This window comes from Hetaerina americana, unplaced genomic scaffold, assembly GCF_022747635.1.
Source record: "Hetaerina americana unplaced genomic scaffold, ioHetAmer1.1.p SCAF_9, whole genome shotgun sequence".
NCBI lineage: Eukaryota > Metazoa > Arthropoda > Insecta > Odonata > Calopterygidae > Hetaerina > Hetaerina americana.
In genome coordinates this window covers 81,740,595-81,760,016 of record NW_027287538.1, presented here as the reverse complement: position 1 = coordinate 81,760,016, position 19,422 = coordinate 81,740,595, and positions in this window count along the sequence as shown.

Genomic DNA, 19,422 nt, shown 5'->3' with positions numbered 1-19,422 from the left:
CGCGGAAACGTGGTCATTGAAGCAGGAGGATAGACGTAGACTGGAGGCTTTTGAAATGTGGTTGTGGAGAAGAATGGAGAAGGTGAAATGGACAGAGAAGAAAACAAACGAGGAAGTACTTGGTATGGTGGGCGAAGAGAGGGGTGTGTTGGGAGCAATCCTATGGAGGCAAGAAAAGTGCCTTAAGGGGGTATTGACCGGCAGCGGTATGTTGAAGACTGTAATTGAGGGGAGAATGTTGGGCAAACGAGGAAAGGGAAGGAACAGGATAGGGATGTTGGACGGGATGAAGGGAGGAAGAAAGTATTCAGAGCTGTAGAGGGACCTTATGTAGAGGGGGATGTTGTGTTTTGCTGAATGTCACAAATTGTTGAATTAGTAAGTTTGCCCATTCAAAAAAACCTACCTTTACCGGTAGATTACCAAATAATAATAAATAATATTAATTGATTTTGTAAAACAAGGGGGGCTATTATGACTCACCCTGCACTAAACGTAGGTTGCTTCACTTACGAGGATATGTTATTCACCACAGGTAAGTTCAGTTACTTTATCCTAATATAGCTTATTTTATGAAGAACTTGTATTTACCAAATCCTTTATTTCTTTGATGGAGAGGATATTTGATGAATGCAGCTAGAAGATATCATTTTGGTTGTCTCTAACGCTACATGTGTTGCTCTAAACTAAAGTTAGATAACTGTTAAATACACTTTGTTGTATGGTTATTTATTGCTGGTAATTTATTTTGATCTGGATAGTAAAGGTGGGAAACTATATCACTCATGTGAACAATAAGCCTATAATAAAGGTAATAATGTGAAAAGCAAGATGAGAATAACCTGCGAATTTATTGATTCGCAGGTTATTCGCAGGTCGCTTTTGGCCCCAACACCACCTCCCAACTGAGTATGAGCGAACGTATGCGGCACAGGAAAATTATACTATTTCCCTCCTTTTGCATTTCCCGATCGCAACCGAATCTAACGTCAGATTGCTAAAACTGTTGAAATAACTGCATTTTGAACGGATGATCATTCTTTTATCATCAGAGACCATCTAACTAAAGTTTGGTTTTGGACAGTCTCCAGCAGTTGTCATGTATGCTCCTCGTATCAAGTGGACTTTTTTTGCCCAAAATGACTTCCTTCTTTAATTTTACGGACGTTATACTCGCGTTCATGACGTTCAGAGAACCTCTCCGCATGTAATAACTAGACATTTAAGTGTGATGTGGTGGAACTGTTCCATGATAACAGAGGCGAAAAAAGGTGTTGGTTCCATTTGATTACCCTCACCACATCTCAATATTCCTTTCTTCCAATTTCTCTATTTTCTATTCGTTTCCCTGAGTAACTTCCTTTTCCCTCCAAACATAATGAAAACTTTCCCGAGAGCCTTCGGCTCAATACTCCAATGAGCTCTCCCAGTTCTTATTCCCTACATCCGCATAACACCCCGCAAGCCGCCGCAAGGGCTTGTGGCGGGGGATGTTGGTTGAAATGTTCGTCGGCGATTCCGGAATAACGCATCGTGTTATTCCGCTCGTTCCGCACGCCCACGCAGCGGATTTCAGATAATAGCGCAGGCTTAGATTAGTATAAACGCTGATAAAATAAGCATTTGCGCACGTGTGGCCATGAATAAACCTGCGTTAGGTAATGAGGGGCGGGCTAATCAGATCAAACGCATCGATTTGCCTCATTCTGGTCTTCGAGCTCTGTGCTATGTGGCGCTTTTCTGAACACAAATGCCGAAGCGGGGGAATACACCGCGGGCCTCTCGACATCCGTTTCGGCGCTTTCGTTGGCGTGGAGTCGCCAGCCGTGGCCGCGGGGAGGCGTCGGAGAGGGGGAGGAGATGTGGTAGAAATGCAAAAGAGGGAGAAGCAACAACTGCAAATCTAAAAGAACTCTTCCGTGAGGGCAGGTGTAGATATTACTATTTTTTAATTAAATAATCTGCCGATTGAGGCAGGTTTTGAATCGGCCCAACCACCAAATAAAAATTTTGTGATTCCAAACAAAACACAATTCAGCAACCTACTGTGCATGAAGTCCTTTTTCTTCCCTTGTACCTCCTTCCTCCCTTCATCCCGTCCAGCATCCCTGTCCTATTCCTGCCCTTTCCCATTTTGTCTTACATTCATCCCAATGCCGATCAATACGCCCGTCATTTATTTTTCCTGCCTCCTTAGGATTTCTCCCGACCAACCCCTCTCTTCGTCCGCAATACCAAGTACTTCCTCTTTTGTTTTCCTTTCGGTCCATTTCACCTTCTCCATTCTAATCCAAACCCGTGCAAATCGTTATGAACATAAAATAAATTTAAATACGTCAACGCTTGCGATCTAAAAATTCAATTTGAAACAGCTATCGCTATTTCAGACGCATGGCTTTATACTGGATTTTAAGAAGTGGTTCTGTCCCAACCGGACTGCAACGCGCATGGCATGGCATAGACGTGCATGGATGCTGGAGTCGATGAGCAGCTGTGGAGCGTGTAATCACCCCGACGCCCCATCCTCCCTCTCCCTTCAACAGGCACCCACCCGATAGATTGGGGGAGAGAGGGGGTGGAAGGGAAGCGTATTGGCACGAGTGACCGCCAGCGACTTGGCCGCGACCTCCCCATTCCCGAGCGAAAGTTCATCAGGGGGACGGATTGCGGGGACGAGTGTCTCCTCCTCCTCCCCGGGCCCTCGGAACCAACACGCTTCTCGTCCGCCCACTCCGAATCGAACGTCACTCGGACAAAACACGCACGGAGAGGGAGATTGACCGCGCCGCGGGGGAGCGGCCAGGAGCTTTTAAATGGGTTAACACTCCGCGCGTCAAATTACAACCACGCCGAGAAAACCTCTCAAGTCACTCGGGTTCACTCGTGACGCCAGATTGGAAACTGTTGCGATCCCACGGCACGCTGTTGGTTTAGACCAACCGAGGCTTTAATAAATAATGCGAAAAGACGGCTGAAAGACCCTCTACATTCCCCACGTACGATTACCGCGCAAGCTAAATGGTTTCATTAAGTCGAATTAAAAATTATATCATTTTGTTATGAAAATATTGTCCTTAAATTCAGATGAAAGGCGCTCATTTTGGCATTTTGGCGTGGAGAAGGACGGGAAAGGTGAAATATACAGAAAGGAAGAGAAACGAGGCAGTGCTAGACATGTTGGGGAGAGGAGACGATTGTTGGGGTTGATCCAAAGGAGGCAGAAAATGCAGAGCACTTATATTGACGAAGGGGTGTTGAAAACTGTGACAGGAGAATGAAGACACATGAAAATTTGCGGAATTGAAGATAGTTTTACCGTAATGTATGATGGCATGCTTTATTCTGTTAGTTGAGGATTGAAATGTAATGGTAGAATTCAGTCTATGCTCATTGAAAACATAAATGCTCATCATAAATGGAAGTTTACCTAGTAATTGTAATAGAGTGATTGTTATAAACCCGGTACACAGAAGAAGATAATTTCTTACAATTTGACATCGAGATCTAAAGAAGATAATAATCCAAAGGAAACAGTTTACAGGATGGAAGACTGTTTTAAATTCTGCTTAATTAAACTATGCTTAACTGTGATGCTGCCTACCTACCTTTATGCATTGATTGATCAGAAGTTTAGTAAAAAAGTTATTATTTAAGAGTTAAAACTCAATTTTTCTAATTTTTCATTTAATGGATTACAGGTAATCCTCAACTAGTTGAAAGGTCAATAAACTTTTATTTTGGTATACTTTTAGGTGAAAAAGAGCTATGATTTTAATTGATGGTTGGTAAAAGTCACTTGTTTTGGAAAAGTACCCGTAAGGGCAAATAATATCCCCTTTTTTCTCGAGCTCCACCAAATGGTCTCTTTTCACTGTGACTGGTTTCCGAAAATCCACCAATTCGACATCTAAGAAACGTGATGATGTGAAAGAAGATGAAAAAACTGATAATGTTGGCCGCGCTTTCCCAAGGAAATCTGATTTCTGGGAATTTCGTTTGATACTCAACAATATGAATAAGATTTACGCTTTTTTCGATTTTTAAATACTTCTCAACAGAAAGTTAAATATATTGTAAGAGAGCAAACACAACTGTCTCTATTCCAACCCAAATTCAGATAACTCTTATAAACCTCTTCATTGCGTGCTTTCGTCACAGATGGACGAAGCACGCAATGAAGAGGTTTATAAGAGTTATCTGAATTTGGGTTGGAATAGAGACAGTTGTGTTTGCTCTCTTACAATATATTTAACTTTCTGTTATGAAAGTAACTCTTCTTCCTGGAAAAATTACCAAAAGTAGTAACTACAATAATACAAATAAAACAGCCATGAAATCAGATCTTACTTAATCGGTTGAGTTATTAGAATTAACAAATATTCATATCAACACTGCTCTGGTCATATTATCTTGAAGGTGTCATTGAGTGCCAACCTGCCATTTACGGTCGTAAAAAATTCTGCTTTTTTATTGGAAAATTACAATTTTAACGAGTAATCACGACGACTTTTTCAAAGAGTTGCTTGTGAATGCCGCTAAATACGCAAGAAGCACGCCGAAACCAAGCACATGTTGTATATGTAGTACTGATAATGACATATGACATAAAAAGGGCATTTAACTTACTCTCCGCCTCAGAAAGCAAACCACGAGGAAATGAGCTTGTTTAAAAGAGCCGCTCTTCGCAGCCGTGGGCCACACACGTCCCCGTCAATCCCCCGATCAGCCCCGGCGCTGTTAACCCGCTCTCGACCCTGCCCAATGTCGCCCTGGGGAAATGTATCGACGGCAACTTCCAAGGGCACTTCTGGGCCCCGACCGCGACGCATTGGTAAAACGGCCGGAGATCTCGCATCGGCCAAATAAAACTATCCCTCCCCGGGCGTTGACAACGATCGGCCAATCACTGATCGACGGGAGCCTTCTTTCGAAGTCTCAGTGACGCTAGATGGGCAAGGCGAAAGCGATCGCCGACCAACAGGCCCAGAAAGCCATGCCATCAGGTAATTTGCAGTGGGGACGGAGAAACTTCAATGCCTTTCCAAATGAAATTTGCCGTTTTTGTTTGGAAATAAGGACTCGGAGAGTTTTGAAATAAGGGGTGATATGCTTATACATCAATACGGCGCCGACAATCCTCCATTCAACCACCGTTTCCACATGATTATCAATTTGATTTCACCTTGAATGATATGCATACCACCTAACATACCATCTCGGCTATGTGGTGGTAGTTTATGGCAATAGTTTTGATTTAAGCTAAGATAAAGCGAAAACGATTTATCTCATAATATTTGGAATTCATTGAAAATTAATGGAAACTTTCCCTGGAAAATATTCAATTGATGCAAAGCCATTAACTTAACGCCATGAAACGCCTTTATATCATTTCTATATATTCTAACCGATGACCTCCAAGAATTCAAAACTTACACCAAAATTAATTAAGGATACATCACCGGAATTCCTTTAAAAATGTTTTAATCCACGTTTGAAACTTGTGATTTATTTCTAATCATCAATAATTCTTGACACTTTCCTCGCGATGGAAAGCGTTAGAATTATCAATGGGTTCCAAAAGACATCGTGACTCGCACAGATTCTGCCTGAACCTCGACCAAATGCTACATCACTGAATTTTCTCAATATGAATCCATCAGTCAAAGTACTCGCACGAGCAAATTATTTGCGAATGATATGTGATCTACATAATATAAAAACTACAAAATAAAATGGAGCAACACGCTTGCGAATGAAAACAATTTCTTATTACAAATTCATGCCACGCATATAATACTCTATTTTACCAGCGTAATTGACGATAAGTGTTATCACGGGAAATAACCCCTTTAGATATGGTCACAAGTTAGAATTTACTAAAAGATGGAGAATACCGTGCTAAAATGATGTGCTTTATACAACATCCAATATGATTAATCGGCAGACCGAGAATAATAAAACGGGAGAATAAAATAAAGAAAGATAGGAAAGGCTTTTCGATCACCAATTATTGTTTTGGACTCAATTACCACCTGGCGCTCACTCCGGCAGGCATCAGCCCCGTCGGATTAAAAAAATAAAATGAATAACATCACCTCCACTCCCTATTGCTGAACATTTTCATTATAACTTTCGGGAAAACATCCCGATCGCTGGAGTGCACGGGGGGATTTTCTTTCTGCGCGTCTGAAACACGGGGCCCTTGGAGATTCGCGTCGGAGGGGGTGTCGGAGGCCCGGCCCGCGGAAAGGAACGGGAGAGGAAGCTCGCCTGGCGCTCCCCACCCTCCGGACGGCCCCCCGGGGCGACGCCACCCACCATCGGCGGAGCGGTGGGGGCGGGGAGGAGAGCGGTTGGCCAGGAATCGGTCAGGCGCGGGATGCGGGGTTAATGAAAGAGCCATTAATTTGCCCCGGCCGCCGTCAGGCAGAGAGTATGCCGTTGCGACCATGTGGGTGGGGGGGGGGGGGGAAGCATTCGGCGTTCCGGGGAGTGAGTCTGCAACTGATGTCTGGAGGGGGGGGAAGGGAATGTCGCGAAGGAATCGATGGGTACATATGTGCATGCATGCATGCGGAGCGGGTAGATGCGTAGCAAGGGTAGAGAGGTAGGTTTTGGAATTGAGTGGGCACACGGGGTGGGCGCCGCCAAGTGCTGCATCCGGGGAGGGATGATTCGGGAGCTGAATTTAAAAAATCAAAATGTTGGCTTCATGATGATGATAATGATGGAAATGATTCGTGGTTTCGGCCGGTTCTGTTTTACTGACTTTAATTTTTAGTTCGTGGTCGGCGCAGGTTTAGTCATTTAATGATAAAAGATAATAGGTGGAAAAAATAGGAGCATTCTTCGACGTCATTTCCGAGAGATCTCTCATTAAAACTATTTAAATTTATGAACTATGTGAGGGAAATGTAAGAGTTTGAAAAAAAATTGATTTAATAAGGATTGGAGGACAAACGTATCTTCGCTAAGTTTCATGTAGGAAAAAATGTGCAGGAATAAATTAATGCCTGTTTGAATTACGTAGTCAAAGCACCGGAAATATATTATTTCAAGTGAGAAGCTGATAATCGATCAAGGAATACATTCAATGCAAATCTATGAGAAGTGAATAGGTTTTACAATTAAAACAGTGATTCAATAAATATTAATCATTGGAAAAAGAAAAGTGCTTTTATTATTAATAAGGACAAAGAATTCTTAAAATACCACCATACACGCCGTAATGAGATCAATATTTTTTTTCAATTCTCACTGTTCTTCTGTTCTGGTTTCAATTCCAACTCTTCCGCTTTTAGAATCTAAGCCCATGTACGTATGTTTAGAACTACATACAGTAAAAATATAAATATTTTTTCTGTGATAAGTATTAGTAAAAAGAAATCTGGTTTAACAGGGGAGACTTATAAAATCAAAGGAAAACTCTTATAGCCGTAATAAGTTTTATTGCGGCTATAGAAGTTTTCCTTTAATTTGATATTTAACGACGCAGTAGAGCTTAAGTATCCTACATCTAAGGAGATCAATTGTATTGGTACCCTGGAAAAAAAGCTGAGGTTTTCTTGGGGAAAGCCTGCCGTCATTAATTACGAAAAACAAATTTAACCTTAACATCGATCGATCCACGCTTGATCTCACTGAACAAAAATGCGAAGTCGGCGTAATGCAATGAAGAAACTTATGCTATAAAGTGCAAGTTTAAAGCTAAAATTTCCGCTGGAAAAGGCTGAGTTGCTTTTTTATTTTACTGATCGGCCGACTTTCACCCATGCGTCAACTGTCCGCCAGGAAACCCTCGACGAAAGCGCGGAGCATTTGGGGCCCCTCGGGAGAAAGAGCACCGTCCCCTGCATTGACTGCTGACCATGGCACTGATTTCCACGCGAGAAAACAAACTTCGGCATGGCCTGCCGCCACTGATGCATTGATACGCTTTAAAATAAAAGGAATCCGAAATATGCTTTCGCCTATAAGTATGGAAGAATCAATACTCAGAAAATCTGAGGGTGTTCACTACAATCTCTGGGACTTAAAGAGCAGAAAAAGGAAGCCGTTTATGATGATATATCCAAAGATATTGTGCGAGTGGAGAGCTCGGAGGTAACGTAATGCACACGCCTGTTATCCTGCTTCTTCACCGCGGAATAATGGCACTCGATATTTCGTGATTCAAAGTCTTGTACGTCTGCGATTTAGATTTTTTTAGATTCTAGACCTCGGTATCTTACTATGGTAGCGCTATCAATTCAAGTCGGTCGATGTGAGAATTCAGAAGCAGTTAATTGACGCAAAGCTTTGTTTCAAAACGTCAAAAACGCACCTTGTTACAAAGACTCGGAAACCTGGAAGAGTACAGGAACCGATCCACTTTGGCACTTTGTATCCAAGCAGAGAGTAGATCGAAGACTGATCATTGTTTTGGAAATAAATATCACAGATAAAAGTTAAGTCAAAATTGTGGAGTGTTCTCCGCCACCAAACAGAAAGTAAAACTTTGAAAGGTTTGAAAGAAGCCAATGTTCTTCGAACTAAAGGCATACGACTGCTATCCAGTAAGCGACATACTGTCGGTAAACCGAAGTTCGGAAATTTTGAACTACCGGAAATGTGAATGTGGCATGCATGCGTGTGTGAATGCAAATGGGCCTGAAATACATCTTATCGCGAAATAAATGGAAAACATTTCCCATGATTTGAAATCACAGCAAAATATTATATAAATGAAATAAGTTAATGAAAACCCCTAATGTAATTGGAATATTAAGACTCTACTCCGAAATTTTCAAAATTGGTGGGTAACACCTGTAAAGGATACACTTAAAAGAATACCTTTCCCTACCGTAAAAGTTTTTTAGAATAAAATAGGATTTAAAAATTTCCGATTTGCAGCTATAATTTTTTTAAGGAACATTGAATAGAGTTGTTCAAATTAAAAATGCTGAGAAGTTATCTCACACAAGTCAACAATTTCAAAATTGCCGGCACTGATGTAATTAAGTTCATGCCCTTCTGGAGTACTCCATTATTTTAAAGTTGAACACGCGTTCGCTAGCTGTCCGTTCGTCTTCCCATGCCCGATCCTCCTCCAAGATGGATACGCGCACACATTGTCCCATTCGCCCCGAAGTCGGCCGAATTGTGGTCTTTCTCCTCCATGGTGACGGTTTCCCGGGACGAGATGCGGCCGAGCTGCTCCCTGACGACGCAGTCAGGAAACGTCCTCCCTTCGATATCCCATCGGTCAGGAGGACAGATAGCGGAGCCGATGGGGCTGGCCGAAGCTGCGTCGATATCTGCCGTTGAGGCAAGCCGACGACCACCGCCAGTGGTGTGCACCGCTGGTGATCGCATTGGTGAGCGTCCACGCAAGGGGCGGTCAGCGACGACTAAACATCCGAGCAGTTTCGCTTTAGGCTCATATAACGTCCCCGGCGGCCCCCTTTCCCTCGATGGTCTGTGAGGTGCCCGGAGGGAGGATGGGGTGATCGAGGGCCAAATGGAATGTTCGAAGGGGAGTCGGCGACTACAGGAGATGGTGGGGCGGGGGGCGGAGAGGGTGGTCGCGGCGGTGAACGTTGAGAACGGAGGAGCGGGTAGTAACAATGGGGAAGTGGAAAAACGCCATTCGTGTCTATCGAGTTTTAACCATGAATAAGATGAGCGCAAGTTTCCATGGCAAATTAAAATTTCCATGGCAAATGTGAAGTCATGGTTACTTTATGGTTTCAAGCAACAAATATTGACTGGCGGCACATGCAGAAGACTGCCATACCTAAGTTGATTAGTTAGGCTGGGTACAGATTTATTTCAATTACTTTTTCAGATAAATTACCCTATAGAAATGATTAATTCACTTCTCTTTAATGATAATTCAAGAATTATAATTCAATGATAACAAAAAGTTGCCTAAATAGGTATGAATAGGTTTAATGAAATACCATTAGCTTCAAAGTAGCCTGATAATGAAATATATCGAAATAAAGTGCTAATTCGTCAATCCCAAAGTATGTTAGGGCATGTTGGTCTTGGAAATTTCATGCAAATATTATGCTTTAATCAACCTTTTAAAGATTTTTATTCTGTTTCAATTACAAAGACATTAAAGATTCACGGCTCTTTAATGGAGAGAGGGAATCCACCTTTGTACATGAAAAACAATAAATAAATGTGCAAATATAATCGTACACACCAGGAAGGGGAATATTGCTTTGACTCATTCGCCTCTCTATCATATTTCCGACTCTAGTATGTAATCTACCGATTCCAGGTATTTCCAGCCTATTTAAGATTTTACACGCAGATTATTACACGACATAGTAGTGAATCTTGCATCATAAATCACATTAACGAAGGCAATGCCAGCATTCATTTGGAATGCCAGCTTCTCATCGAAGAATATTTCTCAAAGCGAAAAATATGGCAACATTCCGCTTAACACAATTTGTCAAAATATAACTATACTATACAAATAAAACCTGTTATTGTTTCGATACAACTTAAACTGGTATGACCAATGCGAGGGGAATAACTTGACGAACGTTGAGTCGAGAGCCCGCCCGCAGAAAATCACGCATCAGGATCACACACACACACACCAAAGATGAGAAGGAGACAGTCATTTGGGAGGAGAGAGGGAATAAGTGTGGGGAGGGTCGAGATTTAAGGGATGAATCCATTAGAAGGGAGACGAAGTTGCTATCGAGGGTGGCGCCCCATCGTCAAACGTCCTCTTCCTCTGAGGATTTATCGTGATTAAAATTGGGTCCGGCTCACGTGTCGGGAACGGACACCTAGGAAGGACAGACGGGAAAGGAAGCGATCCGGAAAGGATAGAGAATGGGCTGGCGGGAGCGAATCCCTTCGTCGGACGAATGGCATGCCTCGAAAATGAGGAAGGAATCGGATGGGGTGGGGAGGCGAAGCGGGGAATGGATGGGGCCAGAGGGGAGAATGAGTCGGGGCGAGGGAGCTAGGCGGCTGGTGCAGGGGGGAGGAATGCGGGATTACTAAAGGAGTAGCGACGATGCGTGGGTTGAGAATGGAACGGAGGAAGAATTTGAAAAGTTGCGAGATGGAAGGGGGAAGGATCCGGTTTCGTGGTGACTTCGCTTGGGAGGTTGGGATGAGAGGGAGGGGCAAGTGGTTTCGTTGCCCCGGGATTGAGTTGGGGTGAAAGAGGAGAGGGGGTGGCGTTTCCCGTGCCATCCCCGTGGACGCCCCCGTGGTTGCGGCGGTCCGAGTCACACCCATGGGGCTTTGTTCGTTTCCAAGGAGAGCCTACGACCGCGGTTGACCCAATCCTCCGAGCTAACGATGTTTAAATGGCAAGGGGTTCTAAGATTTTATCGGAAAAGTTCAATCTTTTGCTTATTCTAAATCAAAGTCATTTTGTTATGGAATTGAGTTCACCGTGGCTCGCAAGGTAATAAGCGAAAGGTTTAAAAGGCTCGATTTGGTTGCATTATACCTTTCCAGTGGCCCATGTTGTGCTAAACAGATATCATCATGATCTCTTTTGCATACAAAAATCCATAAGTAATTCTCATACCGCTATTTAAATTATTTTGCGATTAACCTTCTAAGGTTAATAAAGAAAAACGAATATTGGAGTATAATACGGGACTTTTTGTAATATAATTCTAGAGTGAAATAGAGCCCTTTGCTTTCGTTCTAATTCGGTAAGCACGAGTCCCCTTCACTAGCCGTCGAGAGGAGAGATAAGCATTTGGGAGTATGCCTTCTTTAATTCTAACAAGTTGATCAGAAGGCTTCATCACAGACGTCGTGGAAATCTCACTCTTCAGAAAGGTGATCACAGCTTAATAGTGTACATAATGCATTAGTGCTGTAGTCACGCATTAGATTTACTGCTTTTACACTTCATATTACCACAGAGATGATACTAAATTATATTACAAACCAAATGAATACAAGGCATTAGCTTAAGCTGCAGATAACTGGTGCGTGCACGGAAAACGTGCATTATCACTTCGGGAATGAGTCCTCGGCAAAGAACATTGCAGAGATTTACATCGTCGCGATCCTCGAAATAAAATCGCTGATAGCAATCAGTTGCCATGATACCGAGGGCACAATGGCAGCAGAAGTGTATACATTTAATGAGACCAGCAAGCTACTGCTACTAGCAAGTAATTTTTATCTTGAGATCGTGGTGAAGCCTAGTTCCATAATGCTTTCCTCGTCGTTGAGGGCCTCAACCTTTTGAATTCAGTGCAGGCATTCACTACGCTTGAGAGAATGGAAACGATGCTCTCTGCTCTTGCCCGGAATGGAAATTGATGGCAGTTGCCAAGAAAATAACTAGTATAACAATTTTAATTCCACACACTACAAGAAAAATAATAACTTTTGATTTCTTTAGCTTTAAATTGGTCAGAACCTTTTAAACCATATTAGAATAACCGCAAACCTAGACATTAAATAATACATTTCGAAGACATAATGCCATGGAGAACATAGGATACTCGAAAATAGTATGCCACATTATTCATTTTATGAATTTGGGTCAAGCACCAAAATTGACAAGTAACTATTATTCACAAAAAGAACTTTAGATGGATATAAGGCAAGTTTTGCAGAGAATAATGAATAATTGTGGCCATTGTATGGACATTGAATTTTTCTCAAGCCATTTTTACATAAGCCCGGCCAAATCCCAAGTATAAATGCTTCCAGATTGTCGAACCCCGTAACTTTAAAGACCTTTCTGAGTACGCTGCAATGACGGACCATTTACTCAAATTAGGCATATTTTTCTCCTCCGTTTGCCCGAGGACGTACTTTTTGAGCTCAGATTCGGTCAACTAAATATTTAAGTACAGTTTGACATATCCCCAGTGCAATGGTTGGTACTGAGTTCAACTATCTTTGCCTATTTTTCTTCTATTTTTCATTGCGCATTACGATCCGCCGCAACTCTGCTCCATAAGGAATCATATGGGGAAGAACAAACTAAGAACATTTTATTGAAATGTAATGAAATAATTGACTTTGTAATTCCACACACTTTATTTAGAAGACATGACCCAGGTTTCGACGTTGAACGTCATCATCAGGTGGCCCTCATAGAAGCACGCTGGCTATACAGTATACCTTCTGATCATAGGAGGGGGGGTTGGTCAGAGAGGGAGGTTGGAGGGGTCAAAAGGTTACAATGTAGCTGGGATGAAAAGAGAATTACATTTTTGATTTAGAAGAGTGGTAGGTCTAGGAGTGGGGAGTGGGAGGGATACAAAATTTCGTTGGCAAGATCATCTTTCCAACGGACACATTTCAAAATTTCTAACTTCTCCAAAGCATCGAGCCTTTGACCTTTTTCTTCAAAATGAATGATTTTTGTCACAAAGTCACTTTTGTGGTCACTTTCGATGAGGTGCTTTGCAAAGAGGGATATTATGTTCTTATTTTTTACACATGTTTGGTGTTCTTTAATCCTTTCTTTAAATTTCCGTCCTGTTTGCCCAATATACTTTGTGCTACAATCTGAGCACTTTAACTCATACACTCCACTCCTCTCGTTTTTGGGGACTTTGTCTTTAGTGTGAGAGATCAGGTTCTTAAGGCATGAACCACTGTAAAAGGCACATTTAATTTTAAAATAAAGTGTGTGGAATTACAAAGTCAATTATTTCATCACATTTCAATATGTTATGCAAATTCCACAAAGTTACGCCTGAGACAACAAATTTTACTAAGAACATTTTAAATGATTTGGATAGTAGTTTACCTCTGCACTGGCGTTAAACTATTGACAAAGAGAAATATATACATTTAAATTTACGGCAATAATTCTTTTTCCTGATTAAGCCCTAAAAAGGTAAGGTGATCTTTCAATTTCGTATCTTCCACGGCGTCTGTCGTCGGATTGATGAATATATGAACGAGGGAAAAATGTGTTCAATTATTTATTTGATGGAAACTAATGAAGATCCCTAAGGACATTTAGAAATTGGCTAATCAGGTGCAGTAAAAAGGTAATTGAAGTTGGAAAACACTATATTCGCCAATAATTGCGTAATAAGATTCCCTGAAATTGAGGAATAAAGTTTCTATTCACGTAATCTGTAACTTGTACCAAATTTTATTTAAAAATATTATTAAAAGTCAGATTGACCATTGCACGGCCTAATCCTGTGGTTCCCAGTTAAATGCCAATCACATAGAAATTAGGAAATGGAAGCATTCAACATACCTAAATACCTAAAACGGGGTGTCTAATCCATTAAAATGCTGCGGCGTCGGTCCGCCTTGGCACCATGCGAGCCACGCATCTCCGTTGACTCGGTTGTGGAAGTCTTTATTGGAAAGCGCTCCGCAGCACCTCTCCTCTCGGAGAGAGAGAAAGAAAGAGGGAGAATGCCAATCCGAAAGGATTTAAAACTTTAAGAAAGGAGAGATGGAGATGGAAGAGGCTCTCGATGAGTTGATTACGACGCGAGGCGGGGACGCGTGAAGGGAAGGGCGATTCTTTTGTTTCGTGGCGCTGGGGAGCCCCACGCACCCGTGCAATCCTCGCGATTGATTCCTCGCAGTTCGCGCCATTTCACTCTCCCGCCGCATCCCCCCCCCCCCACCTACTGCCCCGCCCCCGGGGGCAGGCGCCTTCGGGAATCCCCCCTCCCCCCAGACGCACGCACACAGAAACCGCCGCTTGTGAGCGAATGGGGAGGAGGGGTGGTCGTGGGAGAAAGAGGGAGGGAGGGCGCTCGATAAGGAGGGAGGGGGAGTTTGTTCCGGGGAGGAAGCAGATGTAAGCAAAGAGGGCTTCGGAAATGGAAATCCTCCGGCACACTCAATTTCCTTGGCTTGTGGTCCGTAACTTGCGGGTTAACCGCTCGGAAAGAAGCTCCATAATTGCCCTTTCGGGGTCTCTCTCTCTAACTCCTTCTCGGCCCCGCCAGCCCCAGTTGCCCTTCCCCCTTCAGACTCCATCTCCTCCCCGCCGCTTTTTATCCCTTTTTACCCTGGAGTGCCTCCCGCCCTCCCCCCGACTCCTTCCTCCGCACCCACCCATGCGTGTGCACTTTCTCGGGAAAATAAAAGGGCATATCCGAAGGAGCCTGCGAGACTGGAGTCTTAAAGGGTGCTCCTTTCTATTCTTACCTCACTTATCTCTCCCCGTTTCCCCTTTTTGTCTCCATCCTGTCTTCTCCCCCGAGTCAAAGGCCCGGGGAGAAACGAATTCATCGAGTAAAAAACACGCGAAGCAAATGCGTTCGTTGCGTAGTGTGACGGCCGATGCGGACAACGCCGTAGTGAACCTATAGGTAAATCATTTTAATCAAGTTTTTGTTTGAGAAAAAATGTTAACGCTGAGAAAGGATCCAGTGGTCATGATCGCGACACAGGAGAGAGCTAGGCAACTAACTTCGAGTGGCAAGTTACATCATCAGGAAAGGCCAAGCACCTGAAGGTTTTGCGTCGCTGAACCAGTTAACTGCAACTTATAGTTAATGCGTGGTGATTAATGTGTGCATAGGGCCTCCGCGTAACTTAGGATTCCGAAAAAGGATGGCACTTGCGCCCTTATCCGGACCAAAGTAGTGGCTTCACCATCAGCCTACTTGTACCTACCTTCTCCCAATCAATCAATCTTCCTCCTGCAAAATGCAGGCTCTCGCACCCACCTCTCCATGTCTATATATAGAAGTCCTATGCGACCAAAAAAGGCAACGTTATGCTTGGGGAAACAGCCACTCACAATTAACTGCGGTAACTCGCAAGCAAAGAGACGCCCGCTTAAAACGTTCCCGGACAGCACATGAGGATAGGAAGAGATTGAAGCTACTCAAAGTGGTTCCACGGAGAAATCAAGATCAGGATAGGCTGGAGAAAATTGAAGGAAGAGGACGTAAAATTGTTAGAGTAAATAAAGGTGGAAAGGTCGTGAAATCATTTCCTAGGGTTTGCTAATTCGAGGGACATATACCACGGCGGCCTCGTTGAGAAGAAAATGGAAATAAAGCAAACGCAGGAGCGACTTAATTCTTACCCTGCTGTTGAGAATTCGAAGCCTCGGAAAGTGGGAGTCTCGTTTCCACCGGCGCATTTAAGTACCGAGACTAATACTGGAACTCACCCAACCAGATTGGATAACTTTCGTAAGCCCCCAAGTGCCTTAAAATATTAACACATTAGAAAATCTTTGTTTCCATTGTGGTTAATGGTTTTCGTTGCGGTTAATGGCTTCATTACGGCAGTTTCTCTGCTCTCAGCAAAACGAGTTTCAAGTTTCTTCCTTATAACCGCATTGTAGTATGTAAGTGCACAAATAGGTTGTTTTATTTTTTCCATAAGTTTCGAAACTCTAGAAATAATTCCCGTTGTAAACTTTTTTAAATCCGGGTTGGCATATCACTCTAAGACATTCACAATAGCAGGCTTTCCTAGAAGCTCACAATGACAAGCGAGGGCAGAGCTCCTCTGGTGCAAGCATTATCTGCTCTGATAATGGGCGCATGGTTTTGTCGCCTGAAAGTTCCGAGATGTGTCAAGGGCCGTTGGGTTCAACAATCACGAAGTCGCCGATATGTTAGGAGAAAAAAAACCAAGACTTAAAATCAGCAGTACCAAGTATTTTTGATAAAATCACTTCTACCCATTACTACCACTGCCGACCCGCAACCTGCCATCACAGTTCACATCATTGCACTATGCATAATACAAGTGTAACTTAAAATTTAAAACTACGTTGCCTTCTATGTTTACCATCATTCCTAGGCCACTCTACAGCCCTAAAACTCCCGCTTTATAGCATTTTTTCTGGCCGTAATGTCGCTGTGACTTACTCTTTCTTGTAGCTATCATAAAATTCAGCAGGTAGTTCTTTGACTATGAGCTGTTTTTGGCGTTTCCCTGTACTTTTAATATCAGGGATTCCTGAGATTTGATGCAAGGTAAGCCCGTGCATCATTTTAGTGATACTGTGATTAATGGTGTCGAGACTTGAAAAATGACTGCACAAATGCGAATGGTGACGAGCGGAGCGGCAGACCCATCATCCAGACATGGATGAAATCGGCGTCCAACAAGTGGATCAAGAACTGCGTTCCAACCGACGATTGACAATTAGTCCTCAGGCTGATAAATAGCCTCTTGTTGAATACACTCTATTCGCACGTTTATTTAAAAAATCTCAGATATCACCAATTGTGTGGTAGGTGAACACCGAAAATGCTTATCAACCCCGCCAAGAGGAATAAGGAAGGGATTTGGGAACGCTTTCGACAAGGCTCCTCGTCTCCTTGCACTTGGGACTGTGTCTTGGTGGACAACGGTTTGAAGACGGATGGCACTGGAAACACAAGACCGCCCTTGTCAGCTGGTTCAATTTCCAGGCGACGAACCAGGGTTAATTGTGGTGCTGGTGCAGCAGTACTTGGCTCTTACAAGGAAACGGCGATTGTGAACGTAGAAAAGTGAAGTATGCGCCAAGCCTTCAAAAACTTTTATCACAAATATTTTATTTTTATGACAAAATAGATCCAATTAAAAAAAATAACCCTCATGCATGCATGTCATAAACGAAATATTTTTGCATTAAAATAAATTTATGGAGACGAATACTTCTTGCGAGAACAAATGATAATGAGTCTACACATTATACTCTAATTAATTCCACTGCTATTGTGATGTGTCATTGAATTTGAGCAGCGGAATTGACTCTCTTTTATTTTCTTCAGACGTTATCCACTATTTCTTTTCTGCTGCGTAAAAAATTAAAATGTATTTAGAGCAGCAATTATAACTATATTCCTACGACAATTTTGAAGGTTTTTGGAGCATTTCAATTGAGCATGAGGCCATGCAAATGAAACATTATAATAGAAAACTTTCCACTGTGGATAATATTTTTCTCTCTGTAATTACTCATTTATCACTAATAAAAAGACAAATGCATTTGTAGCATCGGTGGTCTCGCATTTAAGCCGTTCCATTTGAGCAGTTTAGCGCGGAAAATGAATTGCACTAATGTCACGTAAATAAAAAATCGAGTCACGTTAACCGTGGTAATTAATCGAAAATTTAATATAAACATTTTCATCAATCAAATGCAACAGGAGAAAGGCCTTTCAGAAAACGAAGGAGATTATCCTCTCTTTGAACATTTATTTACACGTGATGTTGGCGGACTAAGTTAAATCCAATATATGTTACGAATTGTGACTATATGTTGACTCTTAAGACTAGACATTTATTTGTGAGAAATGTTTTACGGTTTTACGACGATATACCCAAGTGGAAGTACACATATAATGAATGGGATTATAAACAAATTATGAAATATATGTCACCATTCTTATTTCTCAAAATACATGCTTGTATAATGAAATAACAGAGAGTGATAAGGCTTTTCTGTTATCTCACTCCTTTGCCCTCATCCAGATAATCTATTCAGGATGCATTGTTGTGGAACCAATTGCGATAAACTATAACTCTTAGAATTTATGTGAAAATGGGTCGATATTCTGCAGAACACTTTCCCTTCCCTTATTGTCGGAAATATATCAACATAAATAAATAGAAAACATTTATCCGGAATTTCACTAAAGGGTAAACAATTCTATTTTTTTAAGGGAAACTAAGTCGATTCATACTAACTTTAACCTAAAATACGTGGCTCTCCGCCATTTTCAGTAATAAAAAAACTCAGCGGGTAATTAATGTTCAACATGTAGTTTCAGGCCGAGGGGAACTCGATGATCAGATTGTGAAGACGAAGAAGAGAGATAGCCCAAGAAAGAGCTGTCCACTCTCACCTCCTCGCCTCACCCATACGTTATCCCCATCCACCGCCGCCGCCTCGCACTTAGCAGGAATCCGTTTTCTTCCCCTTCTCAGACTCCAAACGCGGCCGATGGAGAGGCCGAGACAACCAGTCACCTCCCCTCCGCTTCCCCCTGTATTTTTTACGCCACGATGGCGGTGGGGGTGGATAGAAGGCCGTGGGGGAAGGACTCTCCCCTCTCCGGGAGGAAAGCTGCTGAAAGGGAAAATATTTCCTTTCAGCAGCAGGACGGAAGACGCAAGAGAAGAAGACCGAATTAGTTAAAATAGGAACGTGGAATGTTAGGACAATGATGAGGACAGGGAAATAGGAGATTGTTAAGCGAGAGATGGAAAGGGGAAAATAGATATTTTAGGTCTATGCGAGGGGACATGGATGGATAACGGGAATTACTGGAGTGATGATTGGAGCCAACGAGGGGTTGCCATAGCATTAAATAACGAGGTAGGAAGAAGCGTAGTCAACATACATACATTCTAGATATTACTAGTTGAGATAGAATATTACTAGTTGAGATAAAAGCAGAACCGACAAACTTAGTTATTATTCAGGTTTACATGCCACCGAGCAACCATAAGGAAGAAGAGGTCGGTAGGATATACGATCAGTTA